This window comes from Leptidea sinapis, chromosome 42 (genome assembly GCF_905404315.1).
Source record: "Leptidea sinapis chromosome 42, ilLepSina1.1, whole genome shotgun sequence".
Taxonomy (NCBI): Eukaryota; Metazoa; Arthropoda; class Insecta; order Lepidoptera; family Pieridae; genus Leptidea; species Leptidea sinapis.
In genome coordinates, this window is record NC_066306.1 from 8,341,663 (window position 1) to 8,364,147 (window position 22,485).

Sequence of the window (22,485 nt, forward strand, 5' to 3'; positions counted from 1 at the left end):
CATCATCAAAAATCAAATTGAAGTAATAAAAATAGGTATTTTTTTAAGAAACATGATGATGATACAGTTTTATCATTCCAACCAAATTGTTCAGGGCGTATATCTCTTTGGACCCACAAGTAATTCTTGGCTTTTAGAGCGGAAATCTAGTCGTAGTAATGGTTGTGAAAAAGCAGACACGGGTAGCTGTGACCCAGGTAAATTCGACAATGTGACATAATTTGCAACACCAGAATCTTCATCAGTTACCTCAGTATTACAGTTTTCAGGCGGAAAAATAGTGATCTCAGAAGGTATCAGAAATTGTTTCCAATTCATCGAGAATTTCATACAAACTTAATGGTCTTGAGCCCAGTGTGAAAGAATAATACAAAATATTTTGTGTAACATTCAATAGTAACAGATAATACTACTGTTTGTTTAAAAGAACACTATTTTAAAGTGATAAAAAACATATCAAAAATAAAGATTTTGATCACAATTTATTGGAAATTAATTAAAAAAATCAGTAATAATATTAAAATTACCTTTTACGATTCATCGTAATTATTTTTCATAAAACCTTTCAATAACACACTCAATAAGCTCTTTTTGAATACACTGAAATCACATTCAATACAATGCTAGACACCTAATCAGCAGAACAGTAACCAAAAATAAATTCTAAACTATCTTCAATCCACGTACGAATTTTTTTCGTGAGGTTTCCGTAAAAAGGAATCTATTAACAAGTGGGTTAAAAGAGCTGATGGCCATCTGATAAATTCGATGATATCGTTCATAGAAACAAGTTGCAATACGAGTATGAACTTAGTCTTCACCCGTCCTAACATAAAGCCTAGTAATGTGATATTCTCGTTCTACAACCTGACCTTGATATTAAAGATGGAGTGTTTTTTACTCGTATTGTGTCTGTAAGTTATGTTAAACTGTATTAATTGTTAATTCTTAATCTAATATGTAAAATTCTCATGTCGCGGTGTTTGTAGTTAAACTCCTTCGAAGCGGCTTGACCGATTCTCATGAAATCTTGAGTGCATATTGGGTAGGTCTGAGAATCGGACAACATCTATTTAAGAAAATTTATTGAATTAGGCGTTACTTTGCGGAAATCCATAATTATACAAATGATTTAAGTCTTCTTACACGTCCTGAGCCTCGTGTAGAGGCGAAACACGTGTCGAATTGTTATTAAACGGTTTTATTTAGCTCACCCCGTTTGTTTTATTTATTATTCTTGGGTCAAATTTAGTAATTCAAATTTCACCCTCTTCCTGTCAACTGATTAATCTGAAATTTTTTATACACTTTGGATTTTGGTGACAATACAATTATGTTTATTCATTATCATTATAAATTCAAGATGGCCGCCGCTACAAAATGGCGGATAATTTATGTTTTATTAATCCCATCAATATGGGTATCAAATCAAAGGGCTCAACAAGCAAAATACAATATACTATAAAAAATTTAAATCCAAGATGGCGGCCGCTACAAAATGGCGGATAACGTAGGTTTTATCGATCCCATCAATATGGGTATCAAATGTACAGAAAGACGGTCGCATAACAGGTATGTCACCACTGTCCGGAAACTATTTGCGAATAATGAGACAACAATGGCATCAGACAGAATTTTTGATTGTCGACGAGATTTCCATGGTGTCTTATCAAATGTTATGCATGATGGACGCTCGATTAAGGCAAATTAAGAACTGTGAAAATGAGTTTTTTGGAGGAGTAAACGTATTACTTTTCGGTGATCTTTTACAACGGCCTCCTATAAAACGATCAAGAACACCTGTTTTCAAACAGCCAGAACATCTCCAACCAGCTACACATCTCTGGCATTTATTCACGCTGTGTGAATTAACTGAAAATATGCGTCAGCAAGGTGACCAGACTTTTATTGATATTTTGAATGCTTTGAGAGTCGGTGAGCTAACAACCCAACATTTTAGTATTTTAATGGGAAGACTTCTTCAAGACACGAGTGATGAGTTTGCAATAGACAAAGCGTTAAGGGTATACCCCACAAATCAACAAGTTAACGACCACAACTCTGCTGTATTGAATTTGTACAGAAATAATGGTGCTCGCATTTACAAAATAAAAGCGCAGGATCAGCTAGTACACGCCACACGAAATGCAGACAATGTGGATATAGCTACTATAATACCAGCTGATATCAACAAAACTGGGGGTTTACCATCGGAACTGCAAATATTTGTGGGGGCAAAAGTCATGCTACGGTCCAATATTGACGTTTCAGAGGGATTAGTAAATGGCGTTATAGGCTACATCAACGAAATCGTTTGGCCTCAATTTCGTCGAACTCAGATGTATGCAACAGATGTACCTTCCGTCCGAATTGATTTCGCAAGAGACGGAGTACATCTTATACACCCGAAAGCCATACAGTTTCCAGCTAAGTACAATTACGGGACGGCTGAAAGAAGAATGTTGCCTGTAATACTATCATGGGCTTCTACAATACATAAAATGCAGGGCAGCACTGTGGATCACGCAGTCGTATACTTAGGTGCGAAACTGTTTGAAGAAGGTCAAGCCTACGTGGCTCTTAGTAGAGTAAGATCTTTGCAGGGACTACGTATAGAGGAGTTGGACTGCAATAAACTAACGGGCAAGAAACCTTGCAATAATGAAGCACTAGATGAATTAAACAGAATGCGAAATAAAAACTAAAAACTAGAAAATAAAAATAGGTAAAAAACCTTTTTAAGTTAAACGGTTTTATGTTAAACATACATTGCATTAAGATAAATGTACTAAAAACCAAAAAATAATAAAATAGATACAGTCGTGGGAATTATAAACATATGCATAGACTAGAATAAAATAAAACCGTGGGCCACGTCAATTGTCTACAAATTATCGACTTAATGTGCGATAGAAGAATCGTTTAATTCGTCGTTAAAATAGGCAGTTGGCCCGCAGACGGTGAGGAAATTACTTACTATTTTCTTGCTCATGGAAATTCCAATAGTTATACACTCCATGTAAATAAAAGAGATGTTTCAACTAGTTTATCGTTGGACATTCACACTGCTGGCTGGCGAGGAATCGTTTCACTGCTCGTAGTTTGTCTTTAATCGACAAAACATATGATAAAAGTACTACTCGCTCACCATTATGAAACCCTAAAACTCGCTTATAATCGAGCTTGCTAGCTTGTTTCCACATTCTAACCCTACTTATCACACGTCCATCGTTGTCGGTTGAACAACTGCCTAATTATAGTGTAACATTACAAAACAAACATTTTAATCAACGATTGTAGACAATTGACGTGCCCCACGGTTTTATTTTAGTCTAGTCTATGCATATGTTTATAATTCCCACGACTGTATCTATTTTATTATTTTTTGGTTTTTAGTACATTTATCTTAAACATTGCAATGTATGTTTAACATAAAACCGTTTAACTTAAAAAGTTTTTTTACCTATTTTTATTTTAAAGACAAATATTGGCGGAATTAACACTAAAGAAGACTTAAATCATTTGTACAACATCTAATTTTCATGTTCCTAAATGTTAAGGGTGGTTGACATTATTTTTATTATTATATTATTATGACTCAGCATTGAAAAATACATACAACTTCACATTTTCGCCCTTCTACAATCTACAACTGTTTTTGTATCGCGATTTTTACATTATTCTGTTCTATCCACAAACCCTATAAGGTTGCAAGATGGCAATCGAATACAATAATTTTATTACGATAATTTTGACATATCTACGATGTATTTATATGGTAGATCTGAGAATAGGTTGTCATCTTTTTTTATACCCCAAAAATTTTAATTATTGAATTTTTTATTTAATTACATTATATGGCAATACAACGTTTGCTGGTCAGTATAGTCCTACCTATAATATCTTTATGAACCGCAAGACTTGGGCTAAATTTTCGTGTGTTTTAAGGTTTGACGTTTGTTTTAAGTTTAAAGATTGACCTTAAATCTTACTAGCATTTTAAAAAAATATCAGAATACAAGATAAAATTTCAAATTAATTGCAAAAAAGTCTTTCTGTAAAATATTATACAACAGTTTTGTACGTAGTCATCTTGAGTTCGCTTGTACAGTCTGGCATCCTGTATATAGTAAACATATCGATAGAATAGAAAGTGTTCAAAAAAAGTTTGTAAGATGTCTGGATTATAGGTTTTGTCACGAACATATTGTGGACTATGAGACTTCAATCAAAAGATTCAACATTGTCTTTACAGTTTCGTCGCAATTATTTTGATTCTATATTATTCTTCAAAATTCTCAATACCGTGATTGACGTTCCAGCCCTTTTCCATAACATTACATTTAGAGTACCCCGTAGATGTGAGCGAAAATGTGTTAGTAAACCGTTATTTAGCATTCCGCATAGCAGGACCGTTTATGTTAAAAATTGTTTTATCAGAAGAGTGTGTAATTATATGAATACCGAACTTTGCCACTTAGACCTTTTCATGTTTAAGTCATAAGCTTCATTTAAAAATGCTGTAAACATACATTTAAAAACTTGTAACCAAATTTAGAATTATATTGTTTGTTGTAACTTACTAATTTTCATATCTGTATTGGCTGTTTTAAAAATTAGGGAACTTTAGGTCTAGATTTATGTAATCAATTTATGAATGTGTCTGTTTGTTTCTGTCGAATAAAAAAATAAAAAAAATAAGTGAATCTAATGGAGAAATTCAGCAAACTGCAAAAAAGAATTAAGACCTATTGCAATGTCAGTAAGAGCGGCAAAGTTGGTTTAAGCGCTCTGGTTACTCTGTTACCAATAAAACGGAGGCCAATTTTGAAAAGTAGTTATAATATAACTACTGATAAGAACTAGGAATTGACCAAAAAATAGTTTAGACCCATTGAAAAAAAAACAAGGTACACAAAAAAGCTCGATATTTAGGTCACACAAGCTTAATTGTAGGAAAACTAAAAAAACTTTGATTAAAAAATAAACTCAAATTCTGCGAAATTCACTATCACGTCGGCAGACGATAAAGACTAAAGTCCTGTACCCTTTTTCTGTTAACTTTTATATGTAAACATCCCATTGTCTTTGTTTGTTTGTACAGAATTTATATAGTATACAACATTATGCAACTGTGGTACGCTAAGAGCTAACAACATCCGCCGTATATGACCTGACCTTGGACCTTCAGATTTCCACCTGATTCGGTCTCTTCAGAATTCGATAGGCGAGTTATTGTGGCAGCAGATCGGATTAGAAAAAAGAAACAGTCGTTAGAAAAAAAGTGTTTTTCTAGACTGAGTGACGCGTCAGACTGAGATAAGGTAAGTTGATTACATACAGAAAGGTGTGCATTTCAATAATCTAACAATTTGAGCGTGACATTAGAAAATGGGAACGTCACAAAGTTCCAAACCAAAATTTCAAACCCTTTAAGTGAATTACTCCTCATAATTTTCAGATATTGGGTCAAGATGACAAGGACATTAAGATGTACCGGTTGTATAATAATCTGACGCACTCTGAGTAATATAAGTAGAGTCCCGATTTTTTGTTACATTTTCAAAAATCGGACGTCTTTTGGTCACTTCCAAATCGTCAGTGATCTGACTAAAAGTTACAATTACAGGGTTCACTTAATATCTCCTTTTTAACCGACTTCAAAAAAGGAGGAGGTTCTCAATTCGTCGTTATGTGCTTTTTTATGTTTGTTACCTTAACACTTTCCACTGGGTGAACCGATTTTGATAATTCTTTTTATTTGAAAGCAGGTGTTTCCCGGTCCCATTGTATATTGGTCCACATCTGACAATGGCATCCATGAGAAAACCATAAAAGTCTTAAATTTGCTATACACCGGTATAGCAAAGTGGATGATAAATTTACGAATAACTCAATATCGCACCAACTGATTTCGATGATTATTTTTTTATTGGAAAGGATATACTCCAAAGATAGTTTGGTTAGGTTCTGATTACGGAATTCATGACAAAGTAACGGAACTCTTCAATTCTTAGGAGCAAATTAACGATACTCGGCTGAATCTTATTTATACACATATTTAGACAAATTGTTTGTAAGTGTATTTCAAATTCACTAACAATCAAAAAATATTTTTTTTTTAACAAAAAACAACCGACTTCAAAAATACTATTCTAAAACAATAGATATAATATGCACTAAAAAGTATAAAAATAATTGCGTATTTTTATACAATCTAATTAATTAATCTAACTCTAGCTACGATTATTGTAATTTTTGGAGTCGGTGTCATCCAAGATAGGTTTGTAACTACATACATAGTTATAGGTGAGATGTGCTTGAGTTGTGAGGAGGCGAGAGGCGAGAGCGGGTCGCGGCGGAAGGACACCGATTCCAAAAATAACAATCACCTGGTGTTAAGTGATCACCGCCGCCCACATTCTCTTGCAACACCAGAGGAATCACAAGAGCGTTGCCGGCCTTTAAGGAATGTGTACGCGCTTTTTTTGAAGGTACCCATGTCGTATCGTACCGGAAACACCGCACAAGGAAGCTCGACAGCTTTGTAGTACGAGGAAGAAAGCTCCTTGAAAACCGCACTGTGGACGACCGCCACACACCCAGATGGTGGGGATGATATCCTAACTTGTGGCGTATCGTGCGAAGGTGGAATTCGGCGGAAGGAATCAGGTTAAACAGCTCTTCGGAAAACTCCCCGTGATAAATGCGGTAGAAGACACATAATGAAGCGACGTCTCTACGCAACGCCAAGTGATCCAGCCGTTCACAGAGCACTGGGTCCCCGACAATTCGAGCTGCTCTGCGTTGCACGCGGTCAAATGGATCGAGCTGATACTGGGGTACGCCAGACTAGAGATGACAGCAATATAATAAACATATATATATATAAATATAATAAACAATAATCCATGTGTGGCCGGACCTGCGCTTTGTAGAGCGCTAGAATGTAGGCCGGCTTGAAGTATTGCCGTGCTCTATTGATGACGCCCAGCTTCTTTGAATTTGGCTTTGCCAAGCTCCAGCTCCAGCCAATTTGGCTTTGCCCTCCAGATGGCCACGGAATTGGCAATCGCTCGAGATTTCGAGACCCAGTATTCCGATACTAGGCGAGGCTTTAAGGGAAGTGTTGTCGAAGAGCGGTGATACGACAAATATTGGTGTAATTTTACATTATTTCAGAAGGTCAGGAAACACGCCATGTTCAATACAACTATTAAAAACTGGCGCTAGATATGGTGCTATTACGTCAATTACTGAACTTATAATTTTCACAGATTTTAATAATTTCTGCTGGGCTAACAACACTGAATTTGAAATCTCGTTTACATTCTTTAACATTTTCCAAAAGAAGTGACTCAGCAACACTGGTGTAGAATTCTCCAAATTGGTTCAGTAGATCCAGGGATTACCCCTACCACTTCAAAAACTTCACCTCTTTATAAAACTAGTATGGATATATTATATTATATTCATTATTGTATTATTAACGACACTAATAAATGTATCTATAAAATCATAAAATTTGCATTATTGGTTATCATTATAAATATTTCTTGCATTGGAAAGTGTAATTTAAATGTAAATTGATTTACACAGTATAGATTATGATATAATGTAATTCTAAACACATTAATTAAATAGATAAACACTGATAAGGTTCCATATAAATATAGAGCGAAATTTTTAAAATGACACAAGGTAATTATCTAGCAGCTTAGAAAATGGCGTCAAAGGTAAATAAAATATTATTTTCATATTTTTCCAAAACTTAAAGAAAAACGCTCATCATTTAGTTAAATCTGGCAAACGTGTTTATGCTTCTGCTATGCAGGCAACAACTTTGAATGATCTTTTTTCTTGCCACTTCCTCTCATTAAAGCTCAACCTTTTCTGAAGTGGTGTTCCCGAAGCTAGATGAATAAAGAAATTTTTGATTTGATTAATACCAATGCCAAACATTAATATAATGCAAGACTGGTAAGGGGTTTTTCATATACGTTGCTTGTAACCATTTCATTGTTATTTCTTTCACTTTTTTCTATTTAACAAAAAATACCTTCACTTTGTACGAAAGCACTACTTGATACTGCGTGAAATCGTTTTGCATATATACCGTGATCTGCAAAGAATTCACATTCACATGCTCACTGGGACTGCGTAACTTGCTAAAATACACTTACATTGATAATGAATATATCGACAGCAATATTTCTTTTTACTGTGAAAATGTCATGTCATCATACCTTATCTCTTTTCAGTCAGTGATTATCTTCGCTCTCATCGCATGCGTATTAACTGTGACTACTGATGCTTCAGGACCATTAAGACGCTACGTTGTATATCCGGAAACACCAGACACTAATGTCGGACCAAATTATTCGTCTAACCAACTTATTGCTGACGATTCTGCCGTAAACAACATAGGACAAGGTATTGCTTCAGGAAAATAGTAAACAAAATTTAAGTACACACTGAACAATAGAATTGTATATTAAACAGTATGATCTATTAAACGTTTTGATTTTTTGATTTCTTTGTTTTGATTTATATTAAATTCCTCAACGATTTTCAATGGATTTTTTTACTGCTCAAAAGAACTGATGGCTCATCTGATATATTAGATGGTATCGCTTATAGGAACTGAGTCTACCCGTCCTAACATAAAGCGTAGCAATGTGATATTATCGTTCTACAACCTGGCCTTGAGATGAAAGATGGAATGTCGTATGTGTCTGTTAGTTGTGTTAAACTGTATTAATTGATCATTCTTCTTTGTGAACCGCGAGCCCGTTGGGAATCAATGCCTTTGGGCCAAATTTTCTTGTGTAGTAAAACGTTTGACCTTAAATCTTACGACCAATTTAAAAACATATCTATTATAAGTTAAAATTTAAAAACAATTTAAAAACTTTTTTCTTTCTGGCAAAATAAGTGCATCTAATGGGGAAAATAAGCAAGTCGCGAAAACATAATTGGGACCTATTGCGGTGTCAGTAAGAGTAATAGAGCCTTGAGGAATCGAGATGAGTTAGGTAACCTCTCTTGTACAAGATCACCTTAGTTTAAATTCGGAATTAGAAGATTTTTAATTTATTACAAACATAATAGAATTTTCTTTACAAAAATATGATATACAAATTATTTAAGTTTTCTTTAGTGTTAATTCCGCCAATATTTGTTTTTTAAAAACAATTCGACACGTGTTTCGCCTCTACACGAGGCATCCTCAGGACGCGTTGTCTCGCCAAAATCTGGCACGAGACTGAATCAAATAAAAAATAAAAAATCAAATTCAAATTCCAAATTTCTATATTTGATCTTAAAGTATATATACAAAATTACTTAAATCTACTTATTAAAGCAATTTACAATTAGGCCTTATATATGTAGGTATCAGAAAACTTATTTCTACAACCCTATCTACGTATTGAGGGATAAAACTTTATTATGCTTAAAAAACTAATACATGAGGTTTGTGTGGGGGGGGGGGAATCCAGGAAACTGGGAAAACCTGGCTATTTGCTATTGAGACTGAATCAAATGAGCCGGAAGCCGCTCTTTATACCCTCGTCCCATGAAATGACGCGCTGTGATTGGTCGGCTGTTGTGACTTATTACCTCCGGAAGAAACCCGTAACAAAGGTTTTTAAAATTTAAAATTGTTTTTAGAAAAGAAATATTGGCGGAATTAACACTAAAGAAAACTTAAATAATTTGTATAATTATGGATTTCCGCAAAGTAACGCCTAATTCAATAAATTTTCTTAAATCTATGTTATGTAGTATTTTGGTGTACAATAAATGAATAGTCGTACAGTTTTTATCTAGATTGAATGATTAGCATAGCTTCAACTGAAAAAAAAAGAGGTATTAGGTGATATTATTTCGCACTGTCATAAAAAATAGAAATGAAAATAAAAACTAATGTTCTTCTCATATTCTGTAGACTTATAATTATTTTTTGTAAAAATATAAGCTTTATATAAACCATCAAGAAATAGCTTCAACTATGCGCTATTTTGGCGTTTTCTTGGGATAGCAGCCTTAAGCGTTCTGATAACCCTTTTACGGATAAAATGGAAGCCAATTTTGAAAAATTGGAGCACTATGGGCGCAGTAGTTACTCGTATAACATAACTACTGATAAGAACTGGGAATTGACCAAATTAATAGTTTTGACCCATTAAAAAAACTAGGTACACAAAAACGTTTGATATTTAGGTGCCACACAAGCTTAATGTAGAAAACTTAAACAAACTTTGAAAAGAAACAAAATTTCTACGCACTTCCGTATCACATCGACTGACTGAAAGACTGAAGTCCCCGCACCCTTTTTCTGTTAACTTTTGTATGCCAACACCCCATTATCTTTGTTCTTATTTGTACAGAATTTAACGGATTTTTATTCTATTATAAGTTTAAAGTAAAAAAGTAATTTCTAATAATTAAATAAGACAAGAAAGTGTATGAGGTCGTGTGTATTTGGTCGTTGTTCGGTATGTAACGTGGTGTCAAATTACGTTCCTCGAATGGTTACACGTGGAACCGCGGTACGCTAAGAGCTAACAACATCCGCCATATATATACCTGACCTTGGACCTTCATATTTCCACCTGATTCGGTCTCTTCGGAATTCTTTAGGCAATTTCTGTTTAAAATCAAGAGAAGACTGGCCATTCCCCCTTCCACCCGAATATGACAAACCGACTTAAAAAGATTTTACCCCAGGAGGGTACCGGCTCTACCAGAGTCGGAGAATCCCTCCCCGAGCACTCTAGCTCGGGCTGCCCTTGGTATTCTGGGGAGGGCACAGAACCACGCATGACCAATGACAATCGAGGCAGTAACACCACGGCACCCCGCTCCACACTCAACGTGGACTTTTGCAATAACAGGGGAATTCACTCCAATTTAAACGCCGTCCACCACCACCTTGAGACCTTGTGTTTTGTTACGGAGACGCAGATATCTCGACCTAGCGATACGTCATATTTAACGTACCCCGGGTACAAAATTGAGCACAATTTTTTGCCTCATGCCGGGGTATGTGTGTACGTTAGGGAGGATATCTGCTGTCACCGTCTCGGCAATTTTGACGGTAGGGACCTGTTCACTCTCTGACGTGCCGGCGTTGACGACGTGCTTGCACAGATCCCCTCTGCTGAAATCGTAGTCTTGGGTGATTTCAACGGGCACAATGCCGAATGGCTTGGATCACGTACCACAGACTACGCAGAGCGATCTGTGAATAATTTTGCATTGGCGTATGGTCTGTCCCAATTGGTGTATCCACAACTCCCGGATGTGGATAGCCACATGCCATCCTTATTGGATCTTCTGCTGAATACACATGGTTACCAGGTCTTTGTCGACGCCCCTCTTGGAATGTCCGACCATTGCCTGGTCAGGAGTGTAGTGCCTATCCGACGCCAACGTCGCAGACCACCAGCGACTCGCCGCGTTTGGCACTACAATCAGCAGATTGGGATAGGATGCGTTCCTTTTTTGCATCCTACCCATGGGGCAGGGTTTGTTTCCCTTCGGATGATCCTAGTGCCTGCGCCGTTGCAGTAGCCGATGTGATACTACAGGGCATGGATATTTTTATACCAAGCTCTGTAGTACCGATCGATGGCAGATCACAGCCCTGGTTCGATGGGTCTGTTATAGCAGCATCTTACTGCAAAAAACAGGCGTATCGAGCTTGGGTTGCGGTGCTGGGCACAAAGGATCCGAACTGCATAGTTCTAAGCGGCAAATCGCCCGTGCAAAGTCAAAACACGTCGTCAAAATCGGCGAGCAGATTTCCAGATACCCGACCGGAACATGCAAGTTCTGGTCGTTGTCAAAAGCTGCTCTTGGTAACTTCAGCCAGCCGTCCATGCCGCCGTTGCACATAAGGAATGACATCCTGGCCCATACGGCAAAAGAGAAAGCCGATCTCTTGTGCGCTCTTTTCGCCTTCAACTTGACTCTTGACGACAACGGAAAAACACCGCCGACCATCCCACGATGTCAGAGCTTTATGCCTGAAGTACACAGTTTAGACAGAAAACTGTTAGGCGAGCTCTGTTTTCGTTGGACGTCAGGAAGTCGAGAGGGCCGGATGGCATTTCTCCAATCGTGCTTAGAACGTTTGCCCCTGATTTGACGCCGGTGCTAACGCTTTTATTCCGGCACTCATATACAAAAGGCGTAGTCCCTGACTCATGGAAGTCAGCCCTAGTCCATCCGATCCAAAAAAAAGGAGACAGTTCGGATCCGGCAAACTACAGGCCTATTGCTATTACCTCCCTGCTCTGCAAAATCATGGAGAGCATAATTTGCCGTCAGCTCTTGGTATACCTAGAGGGTCACCAGTTGATCAACGATCGACAATACGGGTTTCGCCATGGTCGGTCGGCAGGTGATCTTCTGGTATACCTAACACATAGCTGGGCTGCGGCTATTGAAAGCAAGGGGGAAGGCCTGGTAGTTAGCCTGGATATAGCGAAGGCCTTTGATCGTGTATGGCACAAGGCGCTCCTCTCAAAACTCCCATCATTTGACTTCCCGAGAGCTTATGCAAGTGGACCTCCAGCTTCCTCACTGGGCGCAGCATACAGGTCGTTGTCGACGGATATTGCTCGAACCCGAAGCCCGTGAATGCTGGAGTGCACCAAGGCTGTGTGCTGTCTCCCACGCTGTTTCTTCTGCATATGCCGTTATGTGTTGTATGTATTGTATTACGTGATGCCGTTTACATTGGCCATGCAGGTCTCTCTCGGAAAATCGTCGACCAGTGCCGGGAGAAACTTGTGTCTTCTATCGAGTCCTCTCTTGAGAAGGTCGCGGGATAGGGAAAATTGAACCATGTCCAATTTAACCCCCAGAAGACTCAAGTTTGCGCGTTTACCACTAAAAAAAAACATTTGTCGGATCACCGCTCTTCGACAACACATCCCTTAAAGCCTCGCCTAGTATCGGAATCAGGTCTCGGTCTCAAAATCTCGAGCGATTGCCAATGTCATCTGGAGGGCAAAGCCAAATTCGCTTCAAAGAAACTGGGCTTCATTAATAGAGCACGGCAATACTTCAAGCTGGTACACATACTAGCGCTCTACAAATCGCAGGTCCGGCCACACATGGAGTATTGCTGTCATCTCTGGTCTGGCGCACCCCAGTATCAGCTCGATCCATTTGACTGCGTGCAACGTAGAGCAGCTCGAATTGTCGGGGACCCAGTGCTCTGTGAACGGCTGGATCACCTGGCGTTGCGTAGAGAAGTCGCTTCATTGTGTGTCTTCTACCGCATTTACCACGGGGAGTGTTCCGAAGAGCTGTTTAACCTGATTCCTGCCGCCGAATTCCACCTTCGCACGACATGCCACAAGGTAGGATATCATCCTCACCATCTGGATGTGTAGCGGTCCTCTACAGTGCGGTTTTCAATGAGCTTTCTTCCACGTACCACAAAGCTGTGGAATGGCTTACATAACCGTAAAAATAAAAATGTGAACTATAAAAAAACACAAGAGTTATTGTGTATTGTAGCCCTGTATATAGGGTCAAACATCTAGGGCAGCAGATCAGATTACTAAAACAAAAATTTCAAACCCTGAGGTTAAGGGAATTTCTCCCCATAATTTTCAGATATTGGGTCAGGATGACAAAGACATTAAGATGAACTGGCTGTTAAATAATCTAACGCGCTCTGAGTAATTTCATGGTCCCGATTTTTTTTTGCATATTAAAAAATTTGACATAACTTTTGGTCACGTCCAAATCGTCAGTGTTTTGACTTAGAGTTACAATCAGGGTTCACTTAATATCTCCTTTTTTATGAAAATAAGGGACGAGACGAGCAGGACATTCAGCTAATGGTAATTGATACGCCTTACCCATTACAATACAGTGCCGCTCAGGATTCTTGAAAAACCCAAAAATTCTGAGCGGCACTACAATTATTGCGCTTGTCACCTTGAGACATAAGGTTTTAAGTCTAATTTGCCCAGTAATTTATAATAAGACTAACCCGATATTGAAAGGTGGCAATAAATTAATTGGCTCCTTAAAAGCTGTTGAACGTAGGAAATTTTTACATGTGTGGAGATTGGATATGAACACATCGGAAGATACTCTAAAAGATTATGTAAAAAAATATTTTGGGAAACAACGCGGATATTGTCATTGAAAAGTTAAAGCACAAAACTGAGAGAGGATACAGCTCATTTAGGATTGGCGTAACGGTAAGTGACTTTGAGAAACTTTGTGATCAGGAATTATGGCCCCTTAATGTAGAATTCAGCGAATGGATTTGGTTTCGTCGCTCCACCAAAACAAAACAAACCCATACATAATCACTATAGTAAGTTGAAAATTCTTAATCAAAACGTTAGAGGATTATGGACAAAAACAACTCAATTTGTATCGCTACTAGAGTCATCCGAAGCAGATTTATTCGCAATAACTGAGACCGGCCTAAATTAAGCAATACATAATGCAGAGTTTATACTTTCTGGATCCGCTCGATCACATCGTATAATAATACGATGTGATATGGGCGCAAGCAAGGTGGAGTACTTTTAGTGGCCACACCGCGGTTCATTTTGAGGCGAGTGACGATACCGGACAATATCGACATAAATAATCATAAATTTGAATTAGTTTGTATTTATGTCTTTAAGCATAATAGGCATTTATTTACATGTTGCATAGTGTATATTCCACCACAGACTGAAGAAAATGAGTATATGTTATTGTTTACATTATTAGAAAAAATATGTTTTACATATAAAAACAACTTAGTATTGATTGGAGACTTTAATTTATATTCCTGCCATAGTACTGTAAGCAATTACTTTGAATATTTTATGACATTCTGTGAGTTCACTCAGTATAACTCGGTAACTAACTGTATAGGCAGACAATTGGATGTGGTGTTGAGCGCTCGCAGTGGGGTGTGTGTGGAGCTCGCGGATTAGGCGCTGCAACCGGTGGACGCGTACCACCCGCCACTCGCAGTGTGCATCACACTCAGCGCGCGCTCTCCGCCGCCCTTGCCGAGGCCCTGCTTTCCCGCGCTCACCTCACCTCCCGTACCCGAGTTTTCGCGATGTTCTCAAGCCCCGATACACATTAAGCGTTGGAATTTCAATAAAGCCGATTTCACTAGGTTATATAATATGCTAAGTTTGATAGACTGGAGTGAATTGTACAACACAAAAGATTTAAACATTCTACTCAACTCGTTTTATAGTAAACTTTATGAAGCATTTAACGACTGTGTCCCCACCAAAGAGGCACAGTCATTAAAACATAAATATGTTTATCCGGTATGGTATACCGCTGACATTATAAGGGCTATAAAACTTAAATACAAATTTCATAAAATTTATAAATCGAGTAACTTGCGTAGTGATTACCAAGAATTTTCACGATATAGGAAAATAGTTAAAATCAAAACTAAACGTGCACACGACCAATACCGTGATCGCGTACAGGGACATTTGGCCCTGGATCCATTAGCCTTTTGGAACTATATTAGATCTAGAAAAGGTAACATGAACGAAATAAAAATAATAAAAGACGGGAAATTGCTGTCTGATTATCAATGTGCCGGAGAGTTCCCTAAGTTTTTTAAGTCGATGTATAATCCAGATCCGGCCTTGCTGAGCGTGGCAGCGGCAAGCGCAGGTGTGACGGTGGAGTCGGCGGGTGCATGGACTCATTTAGAGCCCTTGCGTACCGACGATGTCTTGAGCGCGCTCAAGTGTCTCCCGCCTAAACGTTCAGTTGGACCGGATGGCATTCCTGCTTTTATTTTTAAAGACGTTAGATATATATTAGTCAAACCTTTGTTACATATATTCAATGTGTGTATTGAAGCTGCAATATATCCGGATTGGTGGAAAATCACTCGAGTTGTACCAGTGCCTAAAGGTAAAGGAGGTACTGAGGCCAGTGACTATAGACCTGTTGCAGTGCTGAGCACTCCTGGCAAAATATTCGAGTCAGCCATCCAGAGACGCTTGTACCCACAGGTAAGTGCTCAGTTGTCCGATGCTCAGCACGGATTTCGTCCTGGACGAGGGACAACAGAAAATTTACTGGAACTGATGACTCACCTTGTACCTGCAGTAGATACTGGCGCACATGTGGACGTGGCTTACTTTGATTTTAAACAAGCATTCGATACGGTCGACAACGATGTTCTGTTACATAAGCTGGCGTGTGTAGGCTGCACTCCTCATACCCTGGAGTTTTTTTGCCAACTATTTACGTGATAGAAGTCAGTACGTAGACTGTAACGGATATTATTCAGAGCCCTATGCCACAAACTCAGGTGTCAGTCAGGATAGTAATTTAGGGCCATTACTATTTATTTTGATGATAAATGATCTACCCCAAGTAGTTACCAAGTCAACACCATTGATATTCGCAGGTTTTATTAGTTTACAAAACTGAAAACCAAAACTATGAGCCACTTCAACAGGATATAAACAACGTTCTAAAGTGGAGCATAGAAAATAAACTATATTTTAACACAAGTAAGTGTTCAATATTATCATTTAGTAGATCACATATTCCACATCATCATCCATATCATATGGGAGGAAACTTACTTAAAAGGGTGACTGAGGTCAGAGACTTAGGAGTGTGCTTTACAGCTGACTTGAACTTTAGGACCCATATTATTGATATTTGCAAGAAAGCATATCGTAACTTAGGTTTAATGTTACGGCTAGCAAACCAATTTACAAATATTGGGGCTTTGAGAGCATTGTACGATGACTGGTTAGAAGCCACTTGGAATGTAATTCTGCAATCTGGTCTCTCCATGAGGCTAAATATAAATTTATGCTTGAACGTATACATAATAAGTTCCTTAGGTTCATGTATCTCAAGCAGTTTGGCGTATATCCGGGCTACCCATTATTGTATCCTACTTTGTTTCTGTTAGGCATGGCGGGTTATTACAAAATTGAGGTTAGAAGAGAAGTCGCTTTAGCTATGTATTTACTAAAAGTATATACATAGCTAAAGCGACTTCTCGTAATAATACACAGTCCTAGGCTCCTGGAGTCAGTACTGCTGTGTGTCCCTGACGAGTACGTAGGACGGCGGCGGCGACCACCGCTGCTATTGGTGCCTCGTGCACGCACCAACCTTCTGCAGCGCGCACCGCACACGCGTGTGCTGCGGGTGCTCAACGCGATGTCCGAACACTTAGATCTGTTCTCTTGTTCGATGAGTGAACTCACTAGAGCTGCGTATTGTATAGTTTGTATTCAATTAGAGTAATATTATCTAGTTAATTAAGTTTTTCTTTTACGAAATATGTGTTTCAATGATACTATTGTTATAACTTTATTTGTTTAAATTGTTAAACCTGTAATGATGGATGTAGTGTGGTTATATAAATAAATAAATAAATACATAAATATCTATGACCATTGCTTTATCATCAATTACTGAACTTATTATTTTTACACGTTTTAATTATTTCTGCTGGGTTAACAAAACTGAATTTGAAATTTTGTTTACGTTCTTTAACATTTTCCAAAAGAAGAATTCCGAAAAATTCCGAAGTGACTCAGCAACACTGGTATCCCTTGGGAAACCCAATCATTAATATTTTTCCGTTAAGAGAAACACGTGGGGTACATACACTATTAATATCTGAATCTTAATCCTCAACCTTAGTTAACCGTATTGGTGGGTGTTCCAATGCCGCCAAATACATATATATAAATCAATTATATATCTCTCATCGTTAACGCAGCGTTTGTAAGAACTGTTCTTGGTGGAACATTTTTTCTTTGACTTAATTTGCAAATGCGACGATTTCGAAAAATAATTATCACTTTTCCGGTTATTATACATATATCCTATGACATGCACAACTATTTTAGCTTTATATGGGTAATAGAGTTTTCCAAATTACTACACTACCACCTCAACAACTTCACCTCTTTATAATATTACATAGTATGGATATACATTATAATAACTATTGTATTATTAACTACAATAAATAAATGTATCCTGAAAATCATAAAATATGCATTATTGGTTATCATTATAAATGTTTCTCGCATTGGAAAGTGTAATTTAAATGTAAATTTAATTACACAGTATAGATTATGATATAATTTAGTTCTAAATACATTAATTATATACATAGAAACTGATAAGTTTTCATATAAATATATAGCGAATTTTCAAACTGACATATTGCAAGTCTTATGAAGTTTGGAAAATGGCGTCAAAGGTAAAATATAACATTATTTATTTATTTGAATAAATTATGATATGATTTCTAAAGCTTCGAGAAAAACATAAAGAGTTTTAGCTTATACTTTCAAATCAGTAACTACTTATTTGCATAAACTGTTTCGGTATCTACCGATACAGGACTGGTAATGGAGTTTTCACATACGTGTCTTGCAAGATTATCGTTTCAACATTCTTTCGCGTTTTTCTGCTAAATAAAATCAAGAGTGACACTTTACCTAATATCAGCACGAGCTCACTGCTGGAAAGGCTTTTTTTTACCAGAGGTTCCTGGCTAGGTAGTATGCCATAACGGCGCCTTTTGCACCTTCCCCCGTGAGTTTCGGTTTGAAAGGCACTATAGGCAGTGAAATTACTGGGCTAATGAGACTAAATATAATTAAAATATATCTTAAAGTGACGATCTCATTTGCAGTGAAGCTAAGAATTGCAATAGACATGGAGTATAACCCACCTCATCAGGTCAATATCTTGCTAATTTCATCAATACTTCACAAAAATGCTAAATCAAGACTACGTTGTGTAACATAGGTGCGCCGTAACTGCACAATTAAATCTATTCTAAAGATGTTTTAACGTAGTGCTTTACTAAATTTTGATCACCCCTTATCTCTTTTCAGTCAGTTGTAACCTTCGCTCTCCTCGCATGCGTATTGACTTTGACGACTGATGCTGCAGTCATAACTAGACGTTATGTAGAATATTATCCCAATGTTCCCGATACTAATATCGGACCAAACACTTCGAATAACCAACTTATAGCCGAAGATTCTGCAGTGAACAACATTGGACAAGGTTTTGCTTTAGGAGTATAGTTAACAGGAACTTTGTACACGCTGTACAAACGAATGGTACAATTAACTGTTTTACAAAGCTAATAAATGTTCAATTTTTATTTTTTGTTTTGATTTTTATATTAAGTTTAATATGGTCCTCACCTATTTTTTATGGGGCTTAAACAATGAGATGGCTCAACTGGTGTTTGACGGCATCATCTGGTGGGAACAGTTACAATATAACCTGAGTCCTAATTTGTCATAAAAGGCTAAACCCTCACTGCAATACGACACTGATGTTACCGTTCTGCGCCCTACAACCTGACTCAAAATGAAATGTCTCATAAATTTATTTTAAGTTATATTATAAGTTAGAAGCACTTACTCTATCGCTTTAAACAGCTTGATGCATTTTTTCTACGAGGAAACGTACGTGTATCATGTCAATCCCACACTCAATAAATAACTACAAATTGTACCAAATATAAAATAAAAAATAGTGAGAAAATTAAAGTGGTGATTTCTAATATATAAAATTCTCGTGTTGTTACCAAACTCCTCCAAAACGGCTGAACCGATTTGTATGAAATTTTTTGTGCATATCGGGTAGGTCTGAGAATCGGTCAGCATCTATTTTTATACCCCTATTTTTTTATTAATTTCTATGGCAATACCATTGCCAAGCCAGCTAGTATTTGTATAAAATTTAAATGAGCATTAATTATTAATTTTTTATTTAATTTTTTTTTTTAAACTAGTTTTTTGAATTCAGGTGCTGATGTGGCAAAGATGTCTAAGTTAGGATACGTACATTGAATGTTTCTGTAAGTTGGTGAGAGGGGCCTATACACCGGCGTGCCTCCGGTGGTGTGGTACATGAAATAGCCAGCACACCTGAACTTCCCGTCTATACGTGGTACAGGGAAAGACATAGCACGACTAACTGCTCAGTTCGGTGCCGTCAAACTTATCATAACAAATCTTAGAAATATATATTTTTCTAGTAATAGTGGCTATAATTTATAATATATTTAGGTAGTAGAAGATGGTAAAGACTATTAGGTTTAGTGAACGCCGTCTCACAAAACCAGGAAAACCTGTCCAAATCTCGCTGTAGCAGTTTAGTGTACGATGCATTTGTGCAGGCTCTGTAAATTTTTATTTCAAGTATGTACACGAAGAAGTGTGATTTTTACAAGTATTCTTTAATATCGTTTACGTGAAAAATAAATAATAAAGGTCCAAAAATGTTAACTTGCGGGACTCCAGAGGATATGTTATTGACTTTACCTGATTAAAATCCATTGATTACTACTGTTTGGAATCTTCTATATACACTTAGGAGAGTCATCGTAGAAGGTTAGTTAGCTCAAAAACCGTTAAATGCAGTTTTTTGTCAAAACAATTTTGGAAGTAAATATAAAAAAGCATTGGCTTGGAATGGGCGGTCCATATTTACAAACAAGTATTTGGTAAAGACAATGTTGGTGGTGGTAGGAACGCCTTAGAAAACCGAGCTATTCGATTTCATAATATTGTGTAAAGCAGAATAAATAACATTATGTACCAACGTTAATTCATAAGCCTTCGATTGTGTAGGTGAAATAGATAATTTTCCAGTAATATTCTTTATTCCCGCTTTATGTACAGACGTGATGTAGGCATGAATCCAAACTATGGGGAATATAGAATTTTTCAGATAATCGTTAAAGAAAATGAAAAGTGGTTTTTGAGATGGAACAACAGAACTATTCATCACAAACTCAACATGAATTCAAACGTAATAATAAACTTAGCATTTCAAATCTCGAAAATATTTGCGTAAATTTGCCAGAAACCATGGATGGAATTGTCATTTACAAAGAGGGGATTTGTCATCTTCCATAAAAAAACACCAAAGTGTATTTCGAATATCCAATGAGCTTGTTAGTTATTGCAAAGCTACACATCACCGGATTTGGTGTGACCTAACTTTCGAACACTTGGTATGTTGCCTTTTTTATCGCACAAAATAATTAGTTTTACCCTAGAGACCGTACCGAGTACGACGCCGGAGCGTCCGAAGGTCCGTCCGTACCAAATCTGAACACGTGGTTACGCTAGAAGGCACCGGTAGAAACATCTTTCCCACTAGCGTTTATTCATGCAGTTTTAGCGTAAGAAGTATGTAGGGATATCGACAAGGTGTCTATTAACAAATATCTGATCGATCTTTTTTGTCGTAGCTAACTAAGTAACCACTTTTACACCTATGCAACAGATGACATTTAAAAGTAAATTTTGATATTGGAAATAAACTATTAGAAAATAATATACAATTAATTAAAAGACCGAATAGATAGAATAGAATAGTTAACCCCGACTGCTGTACCGTCCGTCACTGACAAATTAGTGATCGCCGATCTTCTGTCCCCATCGAACTCTCAGACTTCGCACATATGTCGTTTAATTTTCGGAAAGACTACTCATAGATTTTGTTCTAAATTTAATTACTGACACAGACCTTTACAACGTGTTTATATCCAATTTGATTTTCAATTCCAAAACGCTTGGAAATAAATATAGTGGAAATACTTGCTACTAATATCTCTAACTTATATCTTTGTTTTAGTTTCATAACGATGTAAGGACAGACTAAATATTTTTTATCTCATCAACAGGTAGTAATTGTTAGTATTGCCGTCCTCGCCTGCGTGGTCTTGTGTCAAGCTGACGTACCAAGAAGAACTCGTGCCGCAACAGAAGACACGTCTGCTACTCTACCCAACGTTAAAGAATTCACAGAGTTGGTCGAACAAATTCAGAAGAATCCCTCTGAATTCTTTACTACCATATCTAAGGGTTTTAAAAAGAGATTCGGCTCCCTCAATGGAGGCTAAAGTGTTGATTAGTGAAACTGATATTAATAGGGTCAGTAACTAACGCTAAGTAAGCCACATCCAGTTATTTGTTATTTCTATTCACATGCATTCATTTTCTTCAATAAATCTTAGTTTTAAAATATGAATAAAAACTATTTATTATATTACGAGATAAATACAAAAACAAAATTATAAGATTGGAGTGACGCCGGCAGGGGAGTCATGCCCAAAGGCTGCGCTTTCGGTGGCAGGGCCGCAGACAGAGGCATCTTATGTTCTTGTTACATATTTGATGTAACCGCTTAGCGAGAACGTTTTGATATATTGATCGAGGTTTTTCGCTATAAGACTGCCGTATGGACTACACAGGTATGATGGTCGAGTCAACGTCTCGTGGGTCATCTCGTTAGCCAAGTCAAAATACTTGCTGAACTTGTCCTTCTCAGCTTTCATGAGGTAGCCTTCATATGTGTGATTTCGCCGAGGACAGCCTGCAACCGGAATCGGTCAACTACCACATTACCATGCCTATTAAAGGCGACAATAATCCTGCCCGTGATGATAGAACA

The 22,485-nt window shown here is 37.3% G+C and overlaps 2 long non-coding RNA genes across 2 annotated transcripts; both read left to right on the forward strand.

Moving 5' to 3' along the window:
• The first annotated feature begins 7,649 nt into the window (after window positions 1–7,649).
• On the forward strand, window positions 7,650–8,532 carry LOC126976918 (uncharacterized). The gene is made up of 2 exons (XR_007732021.1): window positions 7,650–7,736; window positions 8,262–8,532. It is a non-coding gene; the product is annotated as an uncharacterized LOC126976918 (long non-coding RNA).
• Window positions 8,533–18,152: 9,620 nt separating this feature from the next.
• LOC126976909 (uncharacterized) lies at window positions 18,153–19,174 on the forward strand. Its single transcript, XR_007732011.1, has 2 exons — window positions 18,153–18,256; window positions 18,900–19,174. It is a non-coding gene; the product is annotated as an uncharacterized LOC126976909 (long non-coding RNA).
• Window positions 19,175–22,485: the final 3,311 nt, after the last annotated feature.